The sequence below is a fragment of the Puma concolor genome, chromosome C1, assembly GCF_028749965.1.
Source record: "Puma concolor isolate L17-30 chromosome C1, mPumCon1.1.hap2, whole genome shotgun sequence".
In the NCBI taxonomy this organism is placed as follows: domain Eukaryota; kingdom Metazoa; phylum Chordata; class Mammalia; order Carnivora; family Felidae; genus Puma; species Puma concolor.
In genome coordinates, this window is record NC_141674.1 from 140,220,456 (window position 1) to 140,233,920 (window position 13,465).

At 35.5% G+C, this 13,465-nt stretch overlaps 1 protein-coding gene across 12 annotated transcripts in view; it reads left to right on the forward strand.

Annotated features, from left to right (window-relative positions):
* MBD5 (methyl-CpG binding domain protein 5) overlaps positions 1 to 13,465 on the forward strand; it is a 439,324-nt gene that overhangs the window by 356,222 nt on the left and 69,637 nt on the right. For 9 of the 12 annotated variants that reach the window (XM_086718522.1, XM_086718528.1, XM_086718521.1 and 6 more), the window contains one exon: positions 9,272 to 9,445. The exons of 2 other annotated variants lie outside the window; for them this stretch is intronic. The gene's annotated coding sequence lies outside the window, so the exon portion shown is untranslated. Of the gene's footprint in view, positions 1 to 9,271; positions 9,446 to 9,520; positions 11,559 to 13,465 lie in introns of those variants that run through there. One more of the 12 variants, XM_086718531.1, reaches the window with a different exon arrangement.

Sequence of the window (13,465 nt, forward strand, 5' to 3'; positions counted from 1 at the left end):
TCCATATCTTCAGTGACACAGTTGCCATATCTCAAACTTCCTTACCTCTCTGTCTTTTGCTCACCCATCTCTACAAACCTGGTCCTGTTTTATTTTTGTTCATGTTTCCCCTACATTTTTAAAACTTTTTATTTTGAAATGATTTCAAACTTACCAAAAAGTTACAACAGTACATATAAATTATCTATTTATTAGATATCTGTTTATCTATGTATCTGTTTATTATCTCTACACACAAATTCAACAATTAACATTTTGCCATATTTGCTTTATCATTCTCTCTCACACACATGCTGTGTGTGTATTTGTGTGTTTTTTAGAACATTTTTATATTAAATTGCAAACATGTGATCTATTCTGTTTTTGCTTTTTCCATGCCTATACTCAGTAATCCAGAAATCCAACTCTATTCATTCTGCTGTCTTGTCTGCCAACTCATATTCTGGTAAATAAGATCACATTTTGGATTATGCCATAAATTTATGAACACTGACCTCATATTGACTTTCAAGGCTGCCATATATGAGTCACTCTTTCTAAAATTTGCAAACACAGGGGTATTTGGGGATATTAGTTTCTTAAGACATTCTGTGTTTATGGAAATTAATCAGATGATACATTCCGTGTGATTTCATTTGTTTGAAATCTTTGAGATTGTCTTTATGGCCAGTTATTTTCATCTATTTACCAACTATTTATATAGCGCTGACTATGGGCCAAGCACTAAGTGCTTAAGAAATCTTCATTTATTCAATTTGCTCAACACTATGTTGTAGATATGATTATTATCTTCATTTTGCAGATGAGGAAACGGAGGGACAGAGATGTAACTTACCCTAAGTCTAAAAAGTAATCGAGCTGAAATTTTAATTCCAGCAGTCTGGGTCCAGAATCCATGCTCACAACCACCATACTGTGCTAATTTTTCCAATCTCATGTGTTCTTTTTAAAAATGTGTATTTATAATTCTTACCAAGTTGTATAATCCTCTGTATATTTCCATCAGATTGAACATTTTATGTACTTCTAATCATGTATATCTTTATTAATTTCTTGCCTATTTGATTTATCAGTTTCCACTGATAAATTTATCACAATCACTGTATGTTGATTGATTAGTTTCTGATTATAATTCTGTCATTTTTTGGTGTCAATTATTTTTAGGATATTGTGCGGTATATCTTTTTTCAAAGTTTGTTCCTCACTAAAGATTCTTCATTTAATAATTATATAACTTCCTTATCAATATATTTTTAAAATAATGAGAATCAAATGAAAATAGACCTTACATTGCAAACAACTTCATCATTTCAACATGAATTCATACTTTCAGTCACAAACAAACATTACTTTTGTAACAGTAATAGAGACCTCTTATCCATCACAATCTCAACCCTTAATTGGTTCATTAATCAAAAAGATGTGTTAAAGCAAAGGACCATTAAAAATATTTATAATTAGACATTTCAATTTATAATCTGTAAGTGTACATTCAGTCAACAATCTTTTTTTTTTTAAGTTTTTATTTAAATTCCAGTCAGTTAACATACAGTGGTATTGGTTTCAGGAGTAGAATTTAGTGATTCAGCCTTTCCATATATCACCCCGCACTCATCATGACAAGTGCCCTCCTTAATCCCCATCTCTTATTTCACCCATCCCCACCACACACCACCACTGTGGTAACCATCAGTTGGTTCTCTATAGTTAAGAGTAGTCAACAGTCTTTTTAGATCAAAACATTTCCCTATGAGTTTACTTGTTCCCAATGAGTTTACAGCAGTCTCTTTATATGCTAATTTTTTTTAACTTTGAAGAGGAACAAGAATTCAAAGACACTTGCAAGATGATTTGAATACAGAATTAGTCAAGATTTTTAGCGTTCCCCCACCCCACTCCAAGATTCTCCACTTTTTCATCTTATGTGACCTCATTTTTTAGGAGGCTTGTCTTAAAAGTTATGCTTTTAGCTTAATTTTCACAGAAATAGTCATTCTTTTTTTATACTTAAGTTTCATTAGTTTACAAAATATTTTATTAAATATTATACCAGCAACTGTTACTGACTCAGACAGTTTTGGAAACAACACAACTAATATTGGAAAGCATACAACTCAACTGGTAAAAGCAGAGGTAAACATTTGTCTGTTTTCAAATAGAAATGGTGTTTTGATTAGTTGAAGATTTGTTTAAGTGGAGGTCAGTTAAGGGAGTTTCCTCTGTAGTTCAAATTAGAATATGTTCTTCAAGTAAATAATTGCAAAATCACTAAGTCATTCTCCATCTGACAGATGTCATTATCAGCAAATAACTACATAGGAATGAGATTGCATTTATGAGTTAAGATACCTATAGACCAGCAATGCTTATGTTAGAAATGTCACAGATTTATGATATGAAAACTTTTTTGAGCTTATGTACATAGAGATTCACCCTATGCTAGGAAGATGGACATGTTTTTTAAAGTTACATTCATGAAACTTCCTAACACAACTTTACACTTTCAATCTGATCAGGCTTTTCCCTGTTCCACTGGTGTCTTTTTTTTTTCCTTTAATGTTTATTTATTTATTTTTGAGAGAGAGAGTGCGCACGTGTGCACAAGCAGGAGAGGAGTAGAGAAAGAGGGAGACAGAATCCCAAGCAGGCTCCACACCATCAGTGTGGAGCCTGTCTCAGGGTCAGGAATCCATGAACTGTGAGATCATGACCTGAGTGAAAATCAAGAGTCCATCGCTCAACTGACTGAGCCACCCAGGCACCCCAGTGGGTGTCTTAATCTCAGTAAACATATGTAAGATTGAGTTGAAAAAATTGAAGTCATCTTTATGAAGTCTCTCTTGCTTTTCTAGATTAGGTAGAAATGATAGAATTGGCTGGACCAGAAGAGCATCCAACTCAGAAGAGATTCTTCAAAGGTTTCCTTATGGGGGACACAAATTTAAATGTTAAAAATATATTAACACTGTAAAAAAAACTTAAGATGCACATTCAATGCATTATACCACATTGGAAACACATCATGAAACAAACACATAAACATATCATGAAGTAAAAGTAAACCATGACACTAGTTTGTATATATTTTTTAAATGTTTATTTATTTTGAGAGAGAATGCAAGCAGGGGAGGGCCAGAGAGAGAGAGAGAGGGAGAAAGAGGGAGACAGAGAATCCGAAGCAGGTTTCAGGCTCCAAGCTGTCAGCACAGAGCTCAAAGCGGGGCTCGAACTCACAAACTGTGAGATCATGACCTGAGCCAAAGTCCGAGGCTCAACCAACTGAGCCACCCAGGTGCCCCAACTAGTTTATATTTTTATGCACTGCTGACTAAAGCTTTGCTACCAATATTCATGTGCATTTTGAACTTCTTATGGGTATGCATTTTTATTTTTAAGCTTTTAGCTGGGCTTTTTAAAAACTTGAGTTCACTATTTTTTATCCAAATCAAGTTATACAAACAAGAGCACTGCTGCAGCATATGTATGCTTCATTGAAAAAATGCAAACACAACATAGGGGTATCTTCCCACCATGTATCCTTATCATTCCTTAACAGTTTTGCGATGGCAAATTAATATGATAATATTGTATTAAAGCAAGCAAGTTTTCTTGCTTAATTTTAGTTTTGGATATTTCTTGCCTATATTTTACATTCATGGCCAGAAACATGAATAATGATTAGATATAGTGTTTCAATTTTGGAAACAAGACTTTTTTTTTACCATTTTATTTAATTTATTTTTTTAATTTACATCCAAGTTAGTTAGCATTTAGTGCAACAATGATTTCAGGAGTATATTTCTTAATGCCCCTTACCCATTTAGTCCATCCCCCCTCCCACAACCCTTCCAGTAACCCTCTGTTTGTTCTCCATATCTAAGAGTCTCTTATGTTTTGTCCCCCTCCCTGTTTTTATATTATATTACTTTTGCTTCCCTTCCCTTGTGTTCATCTGTTCTGTGTCTTAAAGTCTTCATATTAGTGAAGTCATATGATATTTGTCTTTCTCTGACTGACGAATTTCACTTAGCATAATACCCTCTAGTTCTGTCCATGTAGTTGCAAATGGCAAAAAGATTTCATTTTTTTTGATTGCCAAGTAATACTCCATTGTGTATTGTGTACACACACACACACACACACATACCACATCTTCTTTATCCATTCATCTGTTGATGTACATTTGGGCTCTTTCCATACTTTGGCTACTGTTGATAGTGCTGCTATAGACATTGGGGTGCCTGTGTCCTTTCGAAACAGCATATATGTATCCCTTGGATAAATACCTAGTAGTGCAATTGCTGGGTCATAGGGTAGTTCTATTTTTAATTTTTTGAGGAACCTCCATACTGTTTTCCAGAGTGACTGCACCAGTTTGCATTCCCACCAGCAGTGCAAGAGAGATCCCCTTTCTCCGCATCCTCACCAACATCTGTAGTTGCTTGAGTTGTTAATGTTAGCCATTCTGACAGGTGTTAGGTAGTATTTCATTATGGTTTTGATTTGTATTTCCCTGATGATGAGTGATGTTGAGCATTTTTTCATGTGTCTGTTTGCCTTCTGGATGTCTTCCTTGGAGAAGTGTCTATTCATGTCTTTTGCCATTTCCTCACTGGATTATTTGTCTTTTGGGTGTTGAGTTTGCTAAGTTCTTATGGATTTTGGATACTAACCCGTTATCTGGTATGTCATTTGGAAATATCTTCTCCCATTCCTTCAGTTGCCTTTTAGTTTTCCTGATTGTTTCCTTCGCTGTGCAGATGCTTTTTATTTTGATGAGATCCCCATAGTTCATTTTTGCTTTTGTTTCCCTTGCCTCCGGAGATGTGTTGAGTAAGAATTTGCTGTGCCCAAGATCAAAGAGTTTTTTGCCTGCTTTCTCCTCGAGGATTTTGATGGCTTCCTGTCTTACATTGAGGTCTTTCATCCATTTTGAGTTTATTTTTGTGTATGCTATAAGAAAGTGATCCAGGTTCATTCTTCTGCATGTCACTGTCCAGTTTTCCCAGCACCACTTGCTGAAGAGACTGTCTTTATTCCATTGGATATTCTTTCCTGCTTTGTCAAAGACTAGTTGGCCATATGTTTGCGGGTCCATTTCTGGGTTCTCTGTTCTGTTCCATTGATCTGAGTGTCTGTTTTTGTGCCAGTACCATACTGTCTTGATGATTGCAGCTTTGTAATACAGGTTGAAGTCCGTGGAAAAAAGATTTCTTTACTCTCCCTTCAAGCTTCTTGACCATTTTAATTGCAGAGACCTTAATGTTGCTGAAGCCAAATGCACTATTAAAAAAAAAAAGTTGCCTTTAGCAATAGCTTTTCTGTGGTAATCAGAACTGTGTTAATATTATAAAGTCAGAACAAAGTACAGAAATGACTCCTTTGAAGATGATTTAAAATTGCAACTGTCACCCATACCTCTTGATTTCATACTTTTTATTAATCAAAGTAGTCCCTTATTTTTACTGATGAATTTTAATAAGTAATGTTATAATTCGATCTTATAAAATGAATTATTACCAGCAAGCAATGGAGATTATACATATTATATATATAACAAATTATTACCAGTAAGCAATGGAGATTATACATATGTAATATGTAATGGAGATTCCATTTAGATTTCCTTAGACAAAAGAAATCTACACCAAAAATAATTTGAAAAATACTGATCTAGTTCAGCCCATTAATTTTTACAAATTAAAAAATTAAAGCTCGGGTTAATTGTCTTACTAAAGTTATACAGCCAGAAAATTTCAGATTCTAAACCTCCTCTTACCTCACTGTTCTTTCTATTATTTGTTACCTCATCTCTGAATTTCTACAGCACATTTAGTTTATGCTATGGCATTCTGTTTGCGTACAAGCACTCATTCACTTACTCACAAGTAATTCTCTGTGTACCGGGCACTCCTCTAGGCACTGTAGACAGCCCCTGCATTTAGAAATTGTACTGATAATAGAATAAGAAAAGTAGATTCTATTCAGCCTCCATTTGATTTTGGTTGAATACTCATCTGCAGCTAGCCACCTTCATATATCACTGGGTGGTTTTAACATATTCCTAACAAGAACTTTTCTATTTTATGATTATATTTTAGAGGATTTAAAACATTCTCTAGCATTTTGAAAGGTGAGAAAAACAAATAATTCAACTTAGAGTACATTGTTTGCATATCATGTACCTGGTAATGTGTTTGGCAACTCAAAAACAGGGTATATATAGCAAGGAATGTGTGTACATAAAACAGAGTGTATTAAGTGCTGTTACATATGTGTAAGCAGCACTGTAGAATGAGAGAGCAATGAACGAGTAACTCTGAGAAGGAGTCTAAAGAGGGATTCATGGAAGAATTGACCAGAGAGTTTAAAGAGCACAAGGTTGCTTGCTTTAAGAACGTGGAAGGAAATCTTTCTATGTCCAGGGAACAACACGTGCATAGGCATAGAGTTGTGAGTAGTTCTGGCATTTCCACAAAAGGGTAATGCCACAGACTAACTAGGGTGTCTTGGAAGGAGTGGTGGATAAGCACTTTTAGACATCGTTAGGTAATTGAAGAAGAGAAGTAATGAAATTACTCACATTGGATCTGAATGTGAGGCTTCCCTAGGTACAACGTAGGTGAGGAACACCCTAGGTATGCCTCATGCTTCTACCTATTTCTGTGTCTAGGTGTTAAGTTCTCTGAGAACACTGATGGTATTTTGTCCTTCCCTATCTTACAGTGACACATGCAGTGCTAAGCGTGACAGGGGCTCCGTATATGCCTACTGATTATGCTCATGTGTAAGGTTCTGTACTTTGTGCTATGAGAAATGAAAGTTGTGATCCAGCCAGCCTTCAAGGAACTATTGAACCTAAAGCAAAAAATTCTAGGGAATTTTATCTGTTATGATGACTAATATGTCCATGTGCCCACAGAGCTTATGTTCTTTATCAGAGGAAATATAGGGTAAATAGTATATACAGTATGTTAGTGATAAACACTAAGGAGAAAAACAATAAAATAGGAAAGGCGGATATAAATTACCAGAGAGGAAAAGAGAAGGTAAAGTTATTTAATTTATCTTGTCTCCATTTCTTTAACTCTAGAAAAGAAAAAACAATACTATTTATTTATAGGACAGTGACAAGTATTAAGTTAGTTAATAGATGTATGTATAAAATGCTCAGTGCTATTCCCAGAAGATGGTAGGAAGTCAGCTAATATTATTTATACATTTGTCTAAAATAGCTTTAGAACAATAACCATCTTATTTTCATCAGTTAGGAACTTCTTTTTTTAATGGATATACTTCCAAACAGTTTTGAACTACTCTATCTATAGGCTAAGACTCCCTCATCCATATCTTGCTCCTTTTAGCTTCTGCTTCCAATGCATTCACATCTAATAATACTTTCTTAGTGAAGTGAATCATCGTCTTTTGATAGTATTTCTTCTTTGCTTATCTGGATGTCAGGTCACCATTTTCTATTTCAGGCATGAGGCAGACATCCAGATCTTCCTGTGGAAAATATTCATTAATGCTTCATCCCTTATACCATCTCAAGGTTAAAAGGTCTGACAAAATGAGACCTTTATGCTTGCTTACCAGCTAAAAATAAGTACAATATTGGAATTGATATTACCAGACAGAAGAGTAAAATCTTTAATATTAATCTTTTGAAACTAAGATCATTTGCATGGATTAGGTGAAATTTCACGTCTCCTACTAACCTTTCTTTGTCTGTCTAATTTCAATGCATCCTTAAATGTATCCAGCATCCCCCTTTCTCTGATCCCTGAGAACTAGACTAGCTCTTTCTTTGTACTCCTTTAGCACTACATATTTAGCCCTATTGTAGCCAGTGTCAGTCAGTTTTATAATTAACCTGTTTACCGGATTGCACAGCACCCTACCCTCCACCTCCAAGGCATAGCTTCTTGAGATGGGGCTTGTATTCTCTTTATGTCCAGTTTCTTAGTATCCATTATTGTGCTTCACATGTAGGGGATGGCTAGTAAATGCTTAAAACACTAAGTCTAATACTTGGAGTACCTTTAATATATCAAGATTATAGAGACATTGTTATTTAATCTTTGTTCCGCATTCCTTAATTGCTCCTTTGTCTCTCCTGGCTGCTTTCTGAGAAATAGCAATACTCAAGCATGCTGTACACCCTGTCCTACACATCCCCCTGTCCTGCTTTGGCCCTAAACCAAAAAGAAAAAAAGAGCAAGTTGGCTGGTCCAGGATGTGGTCCTTACTCTTCCAATTAAAAGAAAATGTTGAGGAGCATCTGGCTGGTTCAGTCAGTAGACGTGCAACTCTTGATCTCAGAGTCACAAGTTCAAGGCCTGTATTGGGCAAAGAAATTACTTTAAAAAAGAAAGAAAAGAAAAGAAAAGAAAAGAAAAGAAAAGAAGAAAAAATTTATTTTCCATTGCTCTCAAGGGTGATGGGCCTCTAGGGTTTGATGCAGATCATCTGTATTTACAAGAAATTAATTTATAAGCCAAACATAACCCATTTGTTTGTTTATTTGCTTTCATTGACTGAAATACTTGTACCTGATATCCAAGTTATGAACTTAATGATATCAAATCACTTATGAAATCCAACAAATAATCAGAAGGTTGTTCATTAGCTATGGAAAGGGAACAAATGAGTTTACACTGTCCCAAGGATTACTTTGCTCTGACTGAGAAAGAACCTTGTCAGTGTCTCCTTGATGTCTCAGAGAAAATAGGATAAGGGTTAACAAGGTCTCAAGTACACTTTCGAAAGTCCTTATAAATAATCTTTTCCCTTATTGGCTGAAAGGAAACAATATTAAAAGCGAGGGGGAGGAGAGCAGCATTTTATAACTCAGTAATGGTAATGTACAATTTGGTTCCATGATTCTTTGATCCCAAGATGAGTTCTTGAGATAATGCTAATTTGTGGTATTACTGACGATGGGGCTAAGAAAGAATGGAAGATAGAAGATTGAAGTTGGGTGAGAATTCTGTGTACCCTCTACCTCCTCTAACTCAAAAATCACCACAGTTTCAGGGTCAACTCAATTTTATTAAGAAAATTCGCTATCTGCTCTTGGTTTTAGCTAGCTTAGTAGAACTCCTTCACAAACTAATAATGTATGATGATCCACTGAGAGTTCATCCTCCACCCTTTTGAAGACACTACGAATTATAGGTTAAGTGGTCATTAAGAAACAAATAAATTGTACTCCTTGTCAAGGACTATAGTGAGTCTTTCAAGCCTTGTCTCAAGGTCCTTTCTATTCCAGAGATTGGAAACCCAAGTGCCTACAGAGGCCAGGCTGGTGGGAATGAAGCAGGAAGCCACTGCACTGAACTGGAGAGCCAAGTCCTTTCTGAAGGAGCAGTCACTGCTCCGTTCCAGATAATTGTTGCAAGGCAGGAATGTTGACCTAGTATTACCACATCATCCAGTCTCTCAGGTAAAGCAGGAAATGCAAATGTTCATACAATATCCTTTCATTTAAATATTGTCAACTAATTCATTATTATTCTCAAACTGTGTACATGCCAAACACTTCTGCAGATAAGACTTGGCCCAGAGTCCTCCTGTTTGTAACTTGGTCTTATGTTTTGCTTAACTCTTTGTTAAATAGGAGATGTTATTTTCTATAGGTTTTGCTTTTCTTCAGCATGTTCTCTAAGATACTCTATGCTTGGAGTTATGATACTAAAACTCCTTTCCACTCCAACTTGAGTACTGTGTGCATAAGTTTTCTTCGGCTGCTACATTTTCTCTGCCTCCCTCAGCATTCCAGTGAGCAGTAAAATGCTAAATGGAGTCTCCTTGAGATACTTTTCATATGACACCATTGAACATCTGCAGGTATTACTACTTACTTACTCATTTTATTCCTGATATGTGAGCTACATAAACACAGTAAAAGGTCGCTTATTTCATGGGACTTAGAGATTGTGTATCTTGGACTCTTATTTTTTGAATCCATGTACAGACGATATTCCTCTTCTTGCTTTTTTAGAGACCTTATGGAACAATTAATTAGACTATACTTCTCTTTTACATTTAATTACATTTATTGGACGTGTTGATTGGACCAGAGTGTTCCTAGATATTTACACATATTTAGAGACAGTGTCTTTAGATAGGTTTCTACAATGGCTGACATGTCTTCCTGTTTCCACCTTGAGTGAACTTATTTTCAAGGTTACTAGGGGTCACCGTTACCTCTCTACAGAACTGATTACTCCAAGTATGAACTTGGCGTCTGTTGCCAGGTGAATTGAAGAGTATAGTAAAGAAAGAGTAAGTAAGTAAAAGAGTATATAAAAGACTAAAAGAGTATATAAATATTAGTTATTTAAATGTTATACAACCCCAAATGAGTATAGTTCGTAATTGTTTCATTCCTAGTACAGTTTGGGGAAAAACCAATATTGATGTACATCATTTCTCAAAAATGATTTGACCTATATGTATATTGAGCTGTTCCTTGAGTAGCCAAAATACCAGTAACGTACAGATAAAATGTGAAAGTTACTCCTCAAATTTGCTCTAAAATAGACTATGTAAATGTAGACAAGTATTTTTTAAAAATATCCTCTATGAGAAACTTCACTATTCTATAGAAAAGCAAAAATAGCAAACTCTGCTGGTGGCTAATATACAGAAATAAATCATAGATAATTTTTCCCTCAGCAGTATAGTGACTTTGTCAATTAGTTTATAGATGTTCTGGTGTAACCTATTACTATACTTAAAACAGTTCTCTAATTCTTTTTTACAGAATATGAGCTGGTGATTGTGCACTTTTTGGCTTTTAAGAGAGCTTTTAAAATGCATAGTAAGCATTTTCTACATATGTATATAGCCCTCAATTTCTACTTCCTTAAATATTTTTAGAGGCACAAAAGGAGGCTTTAACTTGAAGTTAACTGTCTCAATTTTCTCTTTCTTTGCAGTCAGGTAGAATGACAAGGGTGAAATGAAAGCTCAGTTATGTGTAGTAATACATGTGAATTACTAGATATTATAAGGAAGAATTAAAGGGGAACCCAAGTTAGAGTTGGAAAACCTAATGACTGGAGAAACCAGGGAAGACCTCTCTGAGAAAGTGACATTTAAACTGAGATAAACCGAAGTTGGTTTGATGAAGAACAAGAATGTAGGGATGGGAGACGTATTCCAAGCAGAAAAGTAAGAGTGACACTCTGAAGCATTTTAGAACCAGTCAAAGGGATAGTCTTAATTTTCATTTCTAGTATTTAGAGCATCCAGGTTAATGCAGTATTTTGTATCTTTTTCACTTGGCTAAAACAGAAAAAGAAATAATATCATAATACTAGCTACAAAGCTTGTGACTGTTTCCAATAAAAAAGTATTCCTAGTGCTTTTAAGGATTAGGAAAACATTAATTGGCTGTTCTATGGACATAATATTTAGTTTTTTGGAAATGATATTTTTCTTGATTGCAAAGTCAATAGATTTTTATTCTGGAAAACTTTGAAAATACAGAAAAACAATGAAGAAAATAAAAATCATTCATATTCCTGCTACCCAGAGACAACCACTGAGAGGTCAGTGTTTCTGTATTCCTGCATCTACATATGTAGTAGCATTTTTGTAAATGAAGATTTATGATTCTTTTTTTTAAATTTTTTTTCATGTTTATTTTTGAGAGAGAGACAGAGCACAAGTGGTGAGGGATACAGAGAGAGGGAGACATAGAATCTGAAGCAGGCTCCAGGCTCTGAGCTTTCAGCCCAGAGCCCGATGTGGGGCTTGAACCCATGAATCATGAGATCATGATCTGAGCTGAAGTCAGACACTTAACTGACTGAGCCAGCCAGGCTCCTCAAGATTTATAATTCTACATGCAACTTTGTAGTATGTTTTTTTCACCTGACAATATCATGTATCTTTTCCAGTGCTATTAAATTTTCCATAACATGATTTTAATAGCTATGCATAAATAGCAACAACTCACATATTTGCCACATGCTAGGCACTGGTTTAAAACTTTTAACTTTAATCCACAGAACAATTCTGTAGGGCTATAATCTCTCTTTTACAAGGAAAGAAATGTTAAAACTTGTCCAAGATCACAAGCTAATAAAGTATAGAGCTACATAGCTTCTAAAAGCAGTAATTAATTTACATAAAACCCTATTTTAGACTTTCAGGTTGTTTCCAGTATAATTTGGGGGTATTTGAAAAATAATCATGATTTTGTGGGTTTGCAGTCTAGGTTGGGCTCTGTGGGGCCAGCTCATCCCTGTTCCATATCGTTTTGACTAGACTTACTTACATGACTGGGCCCTCAGCTGGACTGGCTGGACCAGCTGGACTTCTTTGTCTCCACGTGGACTCTCATCCTCAAGCAGGCAGGCTCAGATTGGTCCTGAGACAATGGCATTCCAGGAAGCGAGAGTGGAAGATGCAAGGCCTATCAAGTTTTAGACTCAGCACTTGAATAGTAGCATATCCATCACATTCCATTGGTCAAAGCAAGTCACAAGGCCAGCCCAGATTCAAAGTGTGGAACAATAAATCCTACCTTCTGGTAAAAGAAGCTACAGAGTATTTGAGGCCAATTGCAGTCTACTATCTGTACTCAGCATTTAGTTCTCTGAAGGCTTCTCTATGGCAAGGATGTATGTGTAAGTTGCCTATCGTTGGCAGCAAGAAATGGCCTGGTACAAATAATTCTCCTAACCATAAATGGGCATAGGCCATTGTTACCTTGACTGAGAACTGGCCTCACTCTGAGAAGCCTATCCCTGTACCTTCCAAGTTTGTGAAAAAATGTAACTTTCCTAGGTGAATATGATCCCTCACGTACAGATTGTGAATTTTTATACTCTTCTGCATTAAAAGGGCAAAGACATTCAAACTAGAGAGCTTTGGTAATCAGGGCAGGAAAGATGTGCTTATGGTACTCTACACAGCTGTATAAAACAAATGTAAATGCACTGAGGGTAGTTTGGGGTAAGTAAGTAGAGCCCAATCGGTAGCAGAACCCAATAGAGCCTTACATAGGATGCATTTGAGAAGTATGTTTTAGAAGAAGTGGCTGCAAAATGAAATTAAGAACCAAATGGCAGTAATAACCAGAGTGGAAATAGGAATAATCTATGAAGCAGTTTTTTAAAAATGAAAAAAGATGTAACTGCAAGATAAGTGTGCTCATAAATAAAAATGCATAGCTTGAATAAATAGGTGAAAGGTGAAACAGATGGGAAAGTTGGATGGGAGGACTGGCTAAGTGCTGTAAAGGAGCTGTTTGAATAATTGATATGAGGGTGAAAGATAATTGAAAAGGGGAAATGTAATTTAGGGTTGCTCTAACAAGCATAATTTAACTAATAATAATGGAAAGATTATGAGTATATCCATTTATTACCCAATCAAATGATAATAATGTTGTAGCCACTCAGACATTACTCTCCAAAATTCTAATGCTGATGTTATTGTTTAATACAAT